Source organism: Notolepis coatsorum (genome assembly GCF_963971535.1).
Source record: "Notolepis coatsorum genome assembly, chromosome: 6".
Lineage (NCBI taxonomy): Eukaryota > Metazoa > Chordata > Actinopteri > Aulopiformes > Paralepididae > Notolepis > Notolepis coatsorum.
Window position 1 is genome coordinate 34459665 of NC_140170.1, and position 15000 is coordinate 34474664.

Sequence of the window (15000 nt, forward strand, 5' to 3'; positions counted from 1 at the left end):
GCGCTCAGCGTGTAAATCAGGAGGCGCCGGAACACAGAGGGCACTGTGGCGGGTCGGAGGGAGAACATATGGACCGTAAAAACATCAACATCCAAACACACAGTGCCTGGTGCACAGACAACACCTGTCTTTTTGTCCTTTCACCAGGATTCCACAGTGTTTGCCTACTTCACGCAGTGTGCAGGCTAGTTCAGGCACGCTAGACTCAAACACTGCATTCAGGGGCAGGCGTCACTGCGTTACCCGATTGACGTTTCTCAAGGACGTTTTTATTTAGATAGCAGCATTGAGCCAAAATAGTCCACTATGCTATGCCTACTTAAAGAAGCAATTTATGAGCAACTTTACAGGGAAATAAAAGAATGATCAAATCAAAACAAGTTTTACACAAAAAAATGTATCGACAGGTTATGACAGCGACAGAGAGGAGGTGAATAGGTGCCGATTCCAATCTGTGGGAGGTGCCGGATTCCTGTTCCACCATCCTTTTCTCCTTTTAAGAAAATAAACGGTATATATACAGTACAATGAGGTCTCGAATACGCCATTAACCAGAGCCACACAACATGACATTCTGAGGGGGGCAGGGGGTTCCTGGGTAAACAAAGGCGTAACCAGATATAGAGAACGTTCATTACTCTACATGGTTACACCTTTGTTTACCAAATTTATGACAAGTCAAATTGTCTGCTGTGAAAAGGGCCTATTGTACGTTCCGATTTAAAAACGCTGAGCGAGGCATGCCTGGACATGGTCTCTTGACCCGGGCTCTTCTTCCCATGCTGGAGACTAGAGGCGCTGGCTGGGAGGCCGCAGCCTTGTTTGTTTTCAGTGCGAGTTCCCAGGGACAAGTGGGATTCCTACATCCGTCTCGCTCACAGAACCAAGTCCCCGTTGTCATCTTCCTCAATTCTCCTTGCCTTTCGATGTTGAGAGGAGGGGAAGAGAAAAATAACTACAGTAGTATAGTTTGTTGTTTTCTATAGCAAAGCTATAGTGTTCCTAGTTTTCATTTTGTACACACCAAAATACTAGGGGTGGGGGGGGGGAATCGATACGTAGTAGTAGTATCGCGATACTTTGCGTGGCGATACTGTATCGATACAGGGACGCCAAGTATCGATATTTAATTATTCATAATTTTTTTTGTATAATGAAGTTGCATTGTTCATTTCAATACCTGTAATAGTACAGTAGTCCACACACACACACATGTGCATTCAGTTAAGTTGGAATATGACTGTAATACTTGACAGTTCAGTGTGTCAGGTACATGCAACACAGATTACAGTGTTGACATCCGTCTGCTTGAGAAAATACCATTTTCTGCAATAAAAATTATTGACGTGAGATGAACAGACTGAACTTTATTTTATTAGATAAAACATGTTGACAAGGTTTTACTTTGCAGTTGAAAAAAGGTAATAAATGAAATGTGATAAAAAAAAATTAAAAAAATCGCAATACTCAGCGTATCGCGATATATTTAGTATCGCGATACTATCATATCGTGACGCAAGTATCGCAATAGTATCGTATCGTGAGGTCTCTGGCGATTCCCACCCCTACAAAATACTAAAGTAATACCGTAGTATTTCCTAACCACACTACAGTACTACAGTGATTCACCTTACATTTCGATGATAGCCCACAACAGAAATATGATGGTGAATCACTGGGGTGAAATTATAGTGTGTATGAAAAAAATATATAGGTTCTACTAAAGTTAACTTCCTCATGGGCCACGTCATGAGACCTCGGTCATCATGGGTTATTATGACCGACTCATAGCAGGGACATACACAAACATGTAACACACGTGTGGATGTGTGGAATCGCAATTGATGATTCTCTCTTGTTAGCCTCACATTCAACAACTGGTGAAAGAACTGAAACAAGAAACAAGTATTGCTTTTCCTTCGAGGCCAAAAGGAGATGTGTTGCTGCCATGTGTCTCTGCTGGACTATGGTGATGTAATATGCATGCATGCATCTTCGCAATGCCTACATGTGCAGGAGACTGTCTACCATGGAGCCCTGGGCCCTTTATTACATGATTTGCTTTTCTTGGTTTGCCTCCATCTTACCTATGGATCAACATCCTTCAGAAAAGTACAGGAAGTTATTGTCTTCGCTCACGAGACTTATTCCTACTATCTGTCCCTAAATCCTGTACTGAATTGTGGGGGGAAAGGGTCTTTAAGTCCGCTGCTCCCTCTGGTTGGAATCAGTGGCAAAATGACCTGAGCTGGTCTCATTGGATGCATTTCTGGATGCATTCTTAATGACTTGGAGGCACATCCGGCTGCAGACGTCTTGACTGATTTATATTGCCCCTGTATGACCACTGATGACTTTTGATGACAAATATCGATGCATATCTTCAATATCTTATATTTTGTGATTATGTCATTTATAATAATTTTTATTGTAAATAGTTTTTATGTCTGCAACCCTGTTAATTGTGCTGCTGCCTGTCTGGCCCAGGACACTCTTGTAAAATAGAAATGCACGGACACACCCAAAGTCACGCACGCACGCACACACACACACACACACACACACACACACACACACACACACACACACACACACACACACACACACACACACACGCACACGCACACACACCGCACATGCACACACACCGCACATGCACACACACACTCATATACACTGGTCTTGTAGTGAGCCAAGACAATGGGGTGAGGTCCCAAGCACGGAGGTTTCGGAATGTATTCTGGGCCTATTCGTCCTATATGTCCCTATTCTATGGAGTCTAAATTCCGTGTGCAGAGAAGATAGCCATGGAGTGGATTTTTGCCCGACCTCTCTGCAGGCTGCCTGTGAAGTTCCACGCTGCATGCGTCCAGCGCGGACAGTGCTGCCGCTCAGCGTCCTTCCCCAGTGTGTCTCAGCTCTACGGACAGTGCTGCCGCTCAGCGTCCTTCCCCAGTGTGTCTCAGCTCTACGGAGGGATGCTGCCGCTCAGCGTCCTTCCCCAGTGTGTCTCAGCTCTACGGACAGTGCTGCCGCTCAGCGTCCTTCCCCAGTGTGTCTCAGCTCTACGGACAGTGCTGCCGCTCAGCGTCCTTCCCCAGTGTGTCTCAGCTCCACGGAGGGATGCTGCCGCTCAGCGTCCTTCCCCAGTGTGTCTCAGCTCTACGGACAGTGCTGCCGCTCAGCGTCCTTCCCCAGTGTGCCTCAGCTCCACGGAGGGATGCTGCCGCTCAGCGTCCTTCCCCAGTGTGTCTCAGCTCTACGGAGGGATGCTGCCGCTCAGCGTCCTTCCCCAGTGTGTCTCAGCTCTACGGAGGGATGCTGCCGCTCAGCGTCCTTCCCCAGTGTGTCTCAGCTCTACGGAGGGATGCCGGAGGCCGATGAGGGGGGAGGAAGAGTAGGAGTGGCCACTGAGTGTTAAAGCTTGGACGACAGCAGTGATATATGCATGGTCTCTGAGCTTCACCCATGTGCACTGAATGAACTGAAGTCGGCTTCCTGGTCTTAATGCCAGAAGCCAGAGCGGGAATGTATCAGCTTGCATGTTTCTGCTTTAGCTCCTGGCGGCTGAGATTGAGAAGCTGGCTCCGGTTCATTCAATGTGCATCATGTGCCAAGTTCAGAGGCAATGCATGCATCGCCGCTGTCGGGGGCGAAAACCTCTCATACCTCCAAAAAGGGTCAACATTTGAGGAATCATGAAAAACAACCACATTTTCAGATTGACGCCCATGTATTTCTGAGGTCATATGTTTGGGTTTTAAATGAGTTTCATGGTCCTTAGGGTCAGGGAACCTGCTCACAGGGGGCTAGCAGTCTCCCGAAACCTGAATGACTGAACCTTTTTATAACGGGCCAGCTCTGCTCCACATAGCATGCATGGCCAAGGCATTCAGATTGAATAAGGAAGAATTGGCCAAGAGATTTAGGTACAAGGTATGATATTCAATGTATATTTACTTTTTCAGTGCATAATATTAGTAGAGCCAAAGCAACCCAATCCACTCACGTAATCCTTCTTCGGTTATACAACTTGTACAACGACCTTGCCGCCCCTCCTGCCCGGTCACTCAGATCAACACTTTCTTTCTGATTACTGCCATTCTTTCAGGTCAAGTTGCTAAACATTCCTAAGTCCACCACCAGAAGACACTACAGAGAGGCAGGTGTGGTTTATCCACCCGACAGGACAATGAATGTACAGGACTATGTATTGATGGTAAAGACCAGGAACAATTTGTTAAGATCCACCTACAACAAGACACACATTCTACAATGACAACAAGACACACATTCTACAATGACAACAAGACACACATTCTACAATGACAACAAGACACACATTCTACAATGACAACAAGACACACATTCTACAATGACAACAAGACACACATTCTACAATGACAACAAGACACACATTCTACAATGACAACAAGACACACATTCTACAATGACAACAAGACACACATTCTACAATGACAACAAGACACACATTCTACAATGACAACAAGACACACATTCTACAATGACAACAAGACACACATTCTACAATGACAACAAGACACACATTCTACAATGACAACAAAACACACATTCTACAATGACAACAAGACACACATTCTACAATGACAACAAAACACACATTCTACAATGACAACAAGACACACATTCTACAATGACAACAAGACACACATTCTACAATGACAACAAGACACACATTCTACAATGACAACAAAACACACATTCTACAATGACAACAAGACACACATTCTACAATGACAACAAAACACACATTCTACAATGACAACAAGACACACATTCTACAATGATAACAAGACACACATTCTACAATGACAACAAAACACACATTCTACAATGACAACAAGACACACATTCTACAATGACAACAAGACACACATTCTACAATGACAACAAGACACACATTCTACAATGACAACCCGACCTCCCACATGATGCACACACAGGGACAGCATGACAAACAACTGATGCGGATGCAGACTGTAGACGGATCCATACAGCTATACAGTTAGCATACACTGTATTGAAACTAAGTACATTTATTTCTCATTTTCAATTCTGTATTGAGATGGTTACACCCCATCAGGGGTCAGTGCGTAACACTAGGTTAGGTAAACTCACCTATCAGCCTGTAGCTTTCCTCAGTACCAGAGCAGCAGCAAACACCAGAAGAAGCATCAGATAAGAGCCGGGCCGCAGGCTGTCCCAACAGGGCTGTGAGCCAGGTCTCCTATAGACAAGAGAGACAGAGGGGAGACAAGAGGATAGGTGTGAGACTAAGTCCTGGGACACTGCCAAACGTCTGGCTTGTTCCCTGGACAAAATGAGAGAGAGAGAGAGAGAGAGAGAGAGAGAGAGAGAGAGAGAGAGAGAGAGAGAGAGAGAGAGAGAGAGAGAGAGAGAGAGAGAGAGAGAGAGAGAGAGAGAGAGAGAGAGAGGCACGCTGTGGTGTTTATGCAGGGGCTGGCACTGGTTGGCAGATCTCATGCCCAGGCACAGCTCCACAAGAGAAAGGGGGGAGGTGGTGATGCGGGGGGGGGGTCTCTAGAGAGAGAGAGAGAGAGAGAGCTGCTCAAACATATTAAATAAACAGAAAAAATAACCTGTGCGGTCTTGCAGACCAGTGGGCCTGATGTGTTTGGTGCTGAACTTGGTCAAGCAGGGGAAGACATGTTAAGATGAAGAAACGGAGTAGGGGGGTGTGTGGGGGTGTAGATAAGACACATTAGTCCATGGTATGACATGTGAATAGCCGCCAGTGCACCAGAAGTCTGCCTTTATTCAAACAGGAAAAAGGGATCAGAAGAAGCATCTAAACATAAGGATAACAACAATCAGACCTTACTGAGCAGTAAGGCGTTATTATTATTAATTAATTACCCATTAATAATACAAACTTTGAGAACCCCCCCACCGTCAACACATTATTGAGTCCCGATCCCGATTAAAAGCCATGACTCACCACAGCAAGAGGGAGGCGGACCCCCCTTTCCCCCCCCCCCCCCCCCTCAATCCATCCTCATCTGTCGGCACGGTATCCTCACCCTCTTTCTTTACAGTTCCGTACGAGAAACACAGCTATATAAGGACTTGTCAGCATTAGCGTTGAATGCAACTATAGCGGCTTGGAGATATCAGTAGTGTGTGTGTGTGTGTGTGTGTGTGTGTGTGTGTGTGTGTTGGGGGGGGGGGGCGTTAACACTCACACTCTTTTATTTTCCCTTTAAGAGCTCATCATGACTCAGACCCTTAATGCACACTCCAACACTAATATTTATTGGCTGCCAGTGTAAAGGGGGCAGGGAATGTGCGTGTGTGCGTGTGTGTGCGTGCGTGTGTGTGTGCATGTGTGTGTGCTGAGATGGCATATATATCTCGGCTTCTCTCCACCCACACACCAGAGGGCATGTCTCCACCCACACACCAGAGGTCGTGTCTCCACCCACACACCAGAGGTCAGGTATCCTCTCCACCCACACACCAGAGGGTCATGTCTCCACCCACACACCAGAGGTCATGTCTCCACCCACACACCAGAGGGCATGTCTCCACCCACACACCAGAGGGTCATGTCTCCACCCACACACCAGAGGTCATGTCTCCACCCACACACCAGAGGGTCATGTCTCCACCCACACACCAGAGGGTCATCTCTCCACCCACACACCAGAGGGCATGTCTCCACCCACACACCAGAGGTCATGTCTCCACCCACACACCAGAGGGCATGTCTCCACCCACACACCAGAGGGTCATGTCTCCACCCACACACCAGAGGTCATGTCTCCACCCACACACCAGAGGGGCATGTCTCCACCCACACACCAGAGGGTCATGTCTCCACCCACACACCAGAGGTCATGTCTCCACCCACACACCAGAGGGCATGTCTCCTCTCCACCCACACACCAGAGGGTCATGTCTCCTCTCCACCCACACACCAGAGGGTCATGTCTCCTCTCCACCCACACACCAGAGGGTCATGTCTCCACCCACACACCAGAGGGTCATGTCTCCACCCACACACCAGAGGGCATGTCTCCACCCACACACCAGAGGTCATGTCTCCTCTCCACCCACACACCAGAGGGTCATGTCTCCACCCACACACCAGAGGTCATGTCTCCTCTCCACCCACACACCAGAGGGTCATGTCTCCACCCACACACCAGAGGGTCATCTCTCCACCCACACACCAGAGGTCATGTCTCCACCCACACACCAGAGGGCATGTCTCCACCCACACACCAGAGGTCATGTCTCCTCTCCACCCACACACCAGAGGGTCATCTCTCCACCCACACACCAGAGGGTCATGTCTCCACCCACACACCAGAGGGCATGTCTCCACCCACACACCAGAGGTCATGTCTCCTCTCCACCCACACACCAGAGGGTCATCTCTCCACCCACACACCAGAGGGCATGTCTCCACCCACACACCAGAGGGTCATGTCTCCTCTCCACCCACACACCAGAGGGCATGTCTCCACCCACACACCAGAGGGCATGTCTCCACCCACACACCAGAGGGTCATGTCTCCTCTCCACCCACACACCAGAGGGCATGTCTCCACCCACACACCAGAGGTCATGTCTCCACCCACACACCAGAGGTCATGTCTCCACCCACACACCAGAGGGCATGTCTCCACCCACACACCAGAGGGCATGTCTCCACCCACACACCAGAGGTCATGTCTCCACCCACACACCAGAGGTCATGTCTCCACGCCTCCCTCCTTCCTGGCCCGGGACGTCCCACTCAGCAGGCGGTGTGAGGAGTTATATGTCATTTATTTGACAACATGTGGCTGTGTGTGGGATCAAGAGGGTGTTCCTGGTGGTTTGGTGAGCTAGGGTCAGGGTCAGGGTCAGCGTCAAGGTTAGGGTTAGGGTTAAGGTTCATACAATGTGATCACAGCGTCCTGGGTTTGACTCCAACCAGGGACATTTTATCTCCTTTTTCTGTCTTCCCCATACAGTATCCCTTTCAACATTTGGTTTAGCATAATGAGCCAAAAGGCAAAAAAAAGAATAGCTAATATAGAGCTGTTGGCGTGGCCGCTCACTGTCTCTGGTGTTTAGCTGAGACCACTTCCTTCCTCCTGGTCCTAATTGACGCTGCACTAACTGTCTTCCGTGGGCGAATGCCTAAATGGCTCCATGTGTTCTGTTATGGCAAGTTACCACTTGTGGCCTGGGCCAGATGGAGGATTGAACAGGCTATGGGGCTAATGGTACTGCAATGTAGTGTAAATCATTTTGGAGAATACCAGCTCACCTTATTATTACTAGTCCGGCGGCTAAGAGCTCTGTATTGGTGATAAACTTTGTGATTTTTACACACAAGTGTTTTTCATCACAGACTTTGCCTCTACAGCCTCTGGCAGCCATGTTTAAATACAGGGAAGGAGAGGACGCATTAGAGCAATCCACTGTTTTACTGCCTGCAAAGATTCCTGAGTCCTGAGATGATCCCAGCCATCACTTGATAGTATGGGATCACTGGACAACAATGATTGATGTATTTATAACCAGTTTTTTTGCCTTAAGAGAGATCGGATATGATTCTATAAACCGCTTTGACGTGTCGGTTTCTAACATGTTACACAAATCGCTCTTGGCATGGGATTTTTTTCAGAGATGCCCTGTCTTAGCCTGGTACCGGCCCACTATCAGATACAATTATGATAAACTATGAGGAAATATGTGTCATGGTTTTGGTGAGTCATCACCTGTCCTCTAGCGCAGTGTTTCTCAACTGGTGGGTCACTAGTGTGATAGTAAAGGGTTAACCTGCTGTAGTGCGGCAGTGAAAGGGTTAACAGTGCATGAAAGATTGTGTATTACTGCATTTTTTTTTTTTGAAATAAATCATAGTGGTTAAAGAATTTGGGTTGTGACTTAATGACTAAGGAAAATGTTGGGTCCCGAGGCTAGCCCAGTTGAGAACCACTGCTCTAGCTCAACCCAGCATTATTGAAGGCAACGCCCCCGGATGCCTTTGCATTTCCCCCCACATTTACTCCCCACCTGCTGACGTTTGTTGTCGGATTCGGTATGGGTTTTCGGTAGAGTGGGGGAAAGTTTGGCTGTCCTGGGTGATGCAGTAACTGTTAAGTAGGGCTGTAAACGAATATCCTATATTCAAATTATTAATCGACTTGTACATTTTTTTTTATAATAATCATAATTGTGAGACAAAAAACAGCCCCCGCTGGGCGTAGGCCTGAATGCGCTGCATGACGGATAGGAGACACGCAACGTCATTGAGCTGAACAACGTGCCAGTAGTAACAAATGAAGAACAACAACAACAACAACCGTGACCATTGGTCGCAAAGACAGTGATTTACACTCTGAGCAATCTCAAGCCCCGGTTGGAAATATTTAGGATTTTGATGAACTTGTGGAACCTCTAGACAGTTTTATGCAAGCTATGTAAACTACAGCTGGCCTACCTTCTTTTTATGCTAATGCTATTTTGGGAGTACTAGCGTCAAGAATGTAAGTAGCCTACTTTTCTGTTTTAGCACTATATTGTAAATCATCCCTCAGGGTAAAACGAGAGAAAGAAGTGTCATGCAGGTCACTAATGGTTTCATTACTATTTCCCGTTTCAAGGGAAATATATCGCTTCATGTTTATCACAGCTTGTTCGGAGGCGCGTTGCTGAATGTCCGTTCTATATGACGTAAACTATCATTAATTTGATCTCCGAGAGACAGCCCCTTCTCAATCTAGCACCAATCTTCCTCAAGCAGTGAGAGAGGGTGTGTGTGTGTGTTTTATGTGTATTTGCCACACTATGAGGCTATGCTAAATTACAGGTAATCTCTGTGTTGTTTATGGGCTGACCGAACAACATCCGGCCCTTTGCGCAAGTTATATTTTTGGAAGGGGTGAACTTGGAGTATTTAATGAAATTCTGCATGCAAAAAAAAGTTCTGCATGTGCGTTCCGTTAGTGGTTAACGTAGCGTTGCATTCGTTCAGTACACAGGGCATACTGAACGGAAGGTCCAGTACTGAAATGGTTCTGTATGGATACGTGTACCGTTACACCCCTAATAGCAACCATTGCCTACTTACTACCTAGCCAACATACTGCCTGTGTTGTCTGTGTTTTATTTGCCTGGCATACACATACAACTATTGTGTTTGTCATCTGTTCTGCAGCAAATTGTCGTGGATTAGATGGTGCTTAGCACTTTCCCAGAGTTTTTCGGAATTGACAAGAGCTGAGAGTAACGTTGAAGTTCACCCACGGAATCTCTCTCTCGCTCTCTCTTTCGTTATACGTCTATCCAGAGCTGTGGCAAACCATACAGTTGTGGTCAACCATACAGTTGTGGTCTACCATACAGTTGAGGTCTACCATACAGTTGTGGTCTACCATACAGTTGTGGTCTACCATACAGTTGTGGTCTACCATACAGTTGAGGTCTACTTGTGGTCAACCATACAGTTGTGGTCTACCATACAGTTGTGGTCTACCATACAGTTGTGGTCTACCATACAGTTGTGGTCTCTCTCCCTCTCTGCTCAACGTTGACAAATGTAATCCAGCCAGAGCATGCGAGATGGTATTTATTTAACTATAATTAAAATGTCAAGCAGTCTAAATTAATGGATGTATTAGTCTATACAATCCACAGCAGAAAGTAGTTATAATATATTTAATTTGCGTGTTATATAACAGCCTTATACTAGCTTGTAGTGCTTAGTGTAAATATAAAGTGGTAACCCTGTAAGTGTGCCTGTTGCTTATAAGTTATTGATTGCTTTACACAACTCATAAGTGCGTCTGTTGGTGTCTCTGGCTGTAAACCATGAAGGCATTTTGTCATGTTTTTGACAATAGGTTCTATAAAATTATATAGCTCATATCCTGAGCCTACTGTATGTAATGCATTTGATTCATATGGCAAAGAGGTGGCCCATTATGTATTGGTGGCTTTAAAATGTAGTACAGCTCTTAGGACAAGGTGCATAATGTATTGGGGCTTTAAAATGTAGTACAGCTCTTTAGACAAGGTGCATAATGTATTGGGGCTTTAACATTTAGTACAGCCCTTTAGACAAGGTGCATAATGAATTGGGGCTTTAACATTTAGTACAGCTCTTTAGACAAGGTGCATAATGTATTGGGGCTTTAACATTTAGTACAGCTCTTTAGACAAGGTGCATAATGTATTGGGGCTTTAACATTTAGTACAGCTCTTTAGACAAGGTGCATAATGTATTAGGGCTTTAACATTTAGTACTACTTGTCTAACGAACGATGCATCGATTAATCTAAATGCATCGATTCTAATGTGTTTTGTGTATTGTTTTTATTGACCTATAGTCCATTCATGCTGAGTGAATCCGTTCCACCAGCCACATTTGTGTATTCAAATTTTTTTGGGGAATTAACTGATAGAAAATGGATCGGAAATTAATCGAAAATGTATCGAATCGAATCGTGGTCAAATGAAGAGATTTCATGATGCATTGAATCGTTGCCTGAATAATCGTAATCAAATCGAATCGTTGTGAGGTCGCATCGTTACACCCCTATTTAGTACAGCTCTTTAGACAAGGTGCACACAGTAGCTATATATTGGTGGCTTTAACATGAAGTACAGCCCTTTAGACAAGGTGCATACAGTATGTATTGGTGGCTTTAACATGAAGTACAGCCCTTTAGACAAGGTGCATACAGTATGTATTGGTGGCTTTAACATGAAGTACAGCCCTTTAGACAAGGTGCATACAGTAGCTATATATTGGTGGCTTTAACATGAAGTACAGCCCTTTAGACAAGGTGCATACAGTATGTATTGGTGGCTTTAACATGAAGTACAGCCCTTTAGACAAGGTGCATACAGTATGTATTGGTGGCTTTAACATGAAGTACAGCCCTAGACAAGGTGCATATGTATTATTGGGGCTTTGATCCTAAGCTCTAGCCCATGGGAGGAAAATATGCCCAGCTCAACAGAACCTAAATCAAAGTCTTTGCATGCTAATATTAGCCTCAAAGCACATTAGACATTATCTATTGTATGTGGCCGGAGACACGCAGAACAGAAGGAAGGTTCTAAGGACATTGCCATTCTAGCTGATCATGATCTCCATCATGAGGGATAGGCCAAGAGAAAAAAGGAAATTTGAAAGAAGAGAAAATTATCTGAAAGACGATGTGATGTGATAGAGGTGTGTAAAATACTGGATGAATTGTCCAATCACATCAGTCTGTATGACTGGAATCAAAATCCATCTAAAACAACAGTCGTCTTTATATATAATTAATTTATTATATTACATTGTATCTCGTGTAATAATACAAAATATATGTCTAATTCTTCTTATTGTCTATACTTGTTTATGCATGCCATGTGCAGCACTTGAGTTTGTCACCGTTAGACGAACAATACCTCCTACTGTTGACTGCCGAGGGTGTGTTCTTTTGCCAGCTTTATTGTGTACACAAGTAAGTCGCTCTGGATAAAAGAGTCAGCTGAATGACTAAATGTAAACAATGCTGTATTTCTGTGATCTGCTTTTTGCTATTCTACTGTCGTGGCACATGATGGGGATAAAGGGGGGTTTATTGTAACCTAAAAGGTGCAATCTGTAACTCAAGCAATCAGGCCATCGCACCACTGAAACCCAAACCATACGATTGGGATATTTCCCATTATTATCAAAAATCCTTGAGTGAGCTATGTGCTGACTAAACATTTTGATGCCATGCGCGTTTTGTTTATATTTGTAATATTTTGCACACAAACATTGGCCAAAAATGTATTTATATTTTGAGCGATGAAGAGTTACGAAAGTTAAAAGTGGTCAAGTAAATGACGTGACATTATGGGGGCCGTTCGTTGAAAATACCTTTCTGAATTGAAAGCATGTTGGGGGGTCAGGGAGTCCATGTTTTGTAATTTCACGCCATGCATGAGAGTCTGCACAACGTTGCGGCCAGACGTAACGCCCAGACTGTTTGTGTACGTAGCCTAAGTGCGACAGGAGGCCCGGGGGGGGGAGGGGAGGGGTGCTGGAGACTGTTTGCAGTGGTTTGTGGAGCGTGTCGTTGGGCCGAGCCCCGTTCCCAACAGCGGCTCGGAGTTCATCATGACCTTCTTCAGGAGCCTGGAAACTTGGCCACTTCTACATGAAAATTCCACGTTTTGGGAGAGAAGACTTCGGAGCTGCACGTGAGCGGAGCCGTCTGAGAATGTCATTCCGAGGAGAGTCAAGGAAAGTCCAAATGTATCGTCCAGGTGTAGGAAAAATGGCGTTTTCGTCCCCAACTCACATCATGCAGCAACCTACATTTTGCATAATGAATTATAGGCTAATAACAAGTCACAAGGGACTTGAGGAGGAGAAGATCTGTTACGAGTCCCTAGTGTTACCCAAACACCTCTTCAGTTATTGTGAGTGGGGTGGATGGAATACACATATAATCCACTAGCCTAGCTTATAAATAGGGCTGGGAGGTAGGCTATACCGAATATGAAGGTATACTGTCATGGATCAATGCAATGGATTTTTACTAGGCCATCATCCACAAAATAGACATATTGTAAAAAGTTAAATCCTAGCAGCAGTATTAAATAAAGTAAAAGACAATAGACAATTTTGAATGAAACAGCACCATGACAACAACTAAATACAGTCAAATACCATATTTTGGCCATATTGTCCAGAACAACTTATTACATTATACAAAACAAAAGCTATTTGTGTGTTAATGAATAGGTTTAGTAAATCGTATTTGTCTGTTGAGCTGCAGTCAACTCAAGCGCCTCAAAACACAACCTAACTAAAAAGTGGTCCAACTGAGATAAGTCAGAATCTATCACATGACCTTGATGGAGAAAATTCTGTTCTAGCTAAAAAAAAGACGTGGAATCATCCTTCATGCGGAAGCTACAGAAATGGAATAGACAGCTAAGCTCGAGTCCATTAGCCATGATGTCATAATTGTTCCTCTTGGAGCCAGAGTGGGGGAAAAGAGCACATGCTAATCCAAGAGAGCCCAGGGCTTGCTTGCATCACATGCAGATGGCATCAGCCACTATATTTAAACCTGCTTCTGCAACAGCCCCGTTCTGATGTCTCCTCACCTCACTGTAAGGCTGAACAATACACTGTTATGGTACCCATCATTGTATCATATCATATCATATCTAGGGATGGGTACCGTTCACATTAATTGAACCGATACGGTACCGGTACCTGTGAATCGATACCGGTACCCAATGGTACCTTTTTTCTGTACTTTAGTCTCTAAAAATGTAATCTATACCTACCTCAGTTGTGAAAAACTGCTTTGTTGTTGAATCAAGTCAAATCCTAGGTAAGCGTATATTGTGCGTGTGAACGTTGACATGAAAAGAAAAAGTGTAAAAAAAAAAAAAAAAAATGTACAAATATATATATATATATTTTTACGGTATCTCACGTGAATCGATACTCGAGTCGGTAGTACCGACGTGTTTCGGTAAGTACCTTTAAAAGTACCGAATTCGGTACTCATCCCTAATCATATCGGCTGGTCCTCTCTGGCAGAGAGACGTGACTTGCATTGGGATCCGTTTCTGTAGGTATTGGTGATCTCCCACCCTACATCACTTCATTGCTGGATTGGAGCGCTGCACCTTATTATCACACTCGCTCTGGTGATTGGCTTACACTTAAGGTTCCTAGAGTTTGCACTGAATTAGGAAAATCGGCTTTTAGCTTCCGTGCCCCAGAAACAATGCACTTTAAAACTCAATTCATTAGTAGATCTATTGGTCAGTTTAAATTGCTAATAGCAAACTTCACCACAGTCTGCAGTTGTTTACAATTATTTGAAGCGCTTACTTGATTGACTCTCTGGCACCTTTAATGACTTTAACTTTTTTTTGCATTTTCTACCTCTCCATTCTTCAACCCCCTCCAACACCTCCAACCCCATCCAA

The 15000-nt window shown here is 44.9% G+C and overlaps 1 protein-coding gene across 2 annotated transcripts in view; it reads right to left on the reverse strand.

Annotated features, from left to right (window-relative positions):
• peak1 (pseudopodium-enriched atypical kinase 1) overlaps positions 1 to 15000 on the reverse strand; it is a 327914-nt gene that overhangs the window by 264356 nt on the left and 48558 nt on the right. For both annotated transcript variants that reach the window (XM_084316260.1, XM_084316259.1), the window contains exon 2: positions 5161 to 5269. The gene's annotated coding sequence lies outside the window, so the exon portion shown is untranslated. The remainder of the gene's footprint in view (positions 1 to 5160; positions 5270 to 15000) is intronic.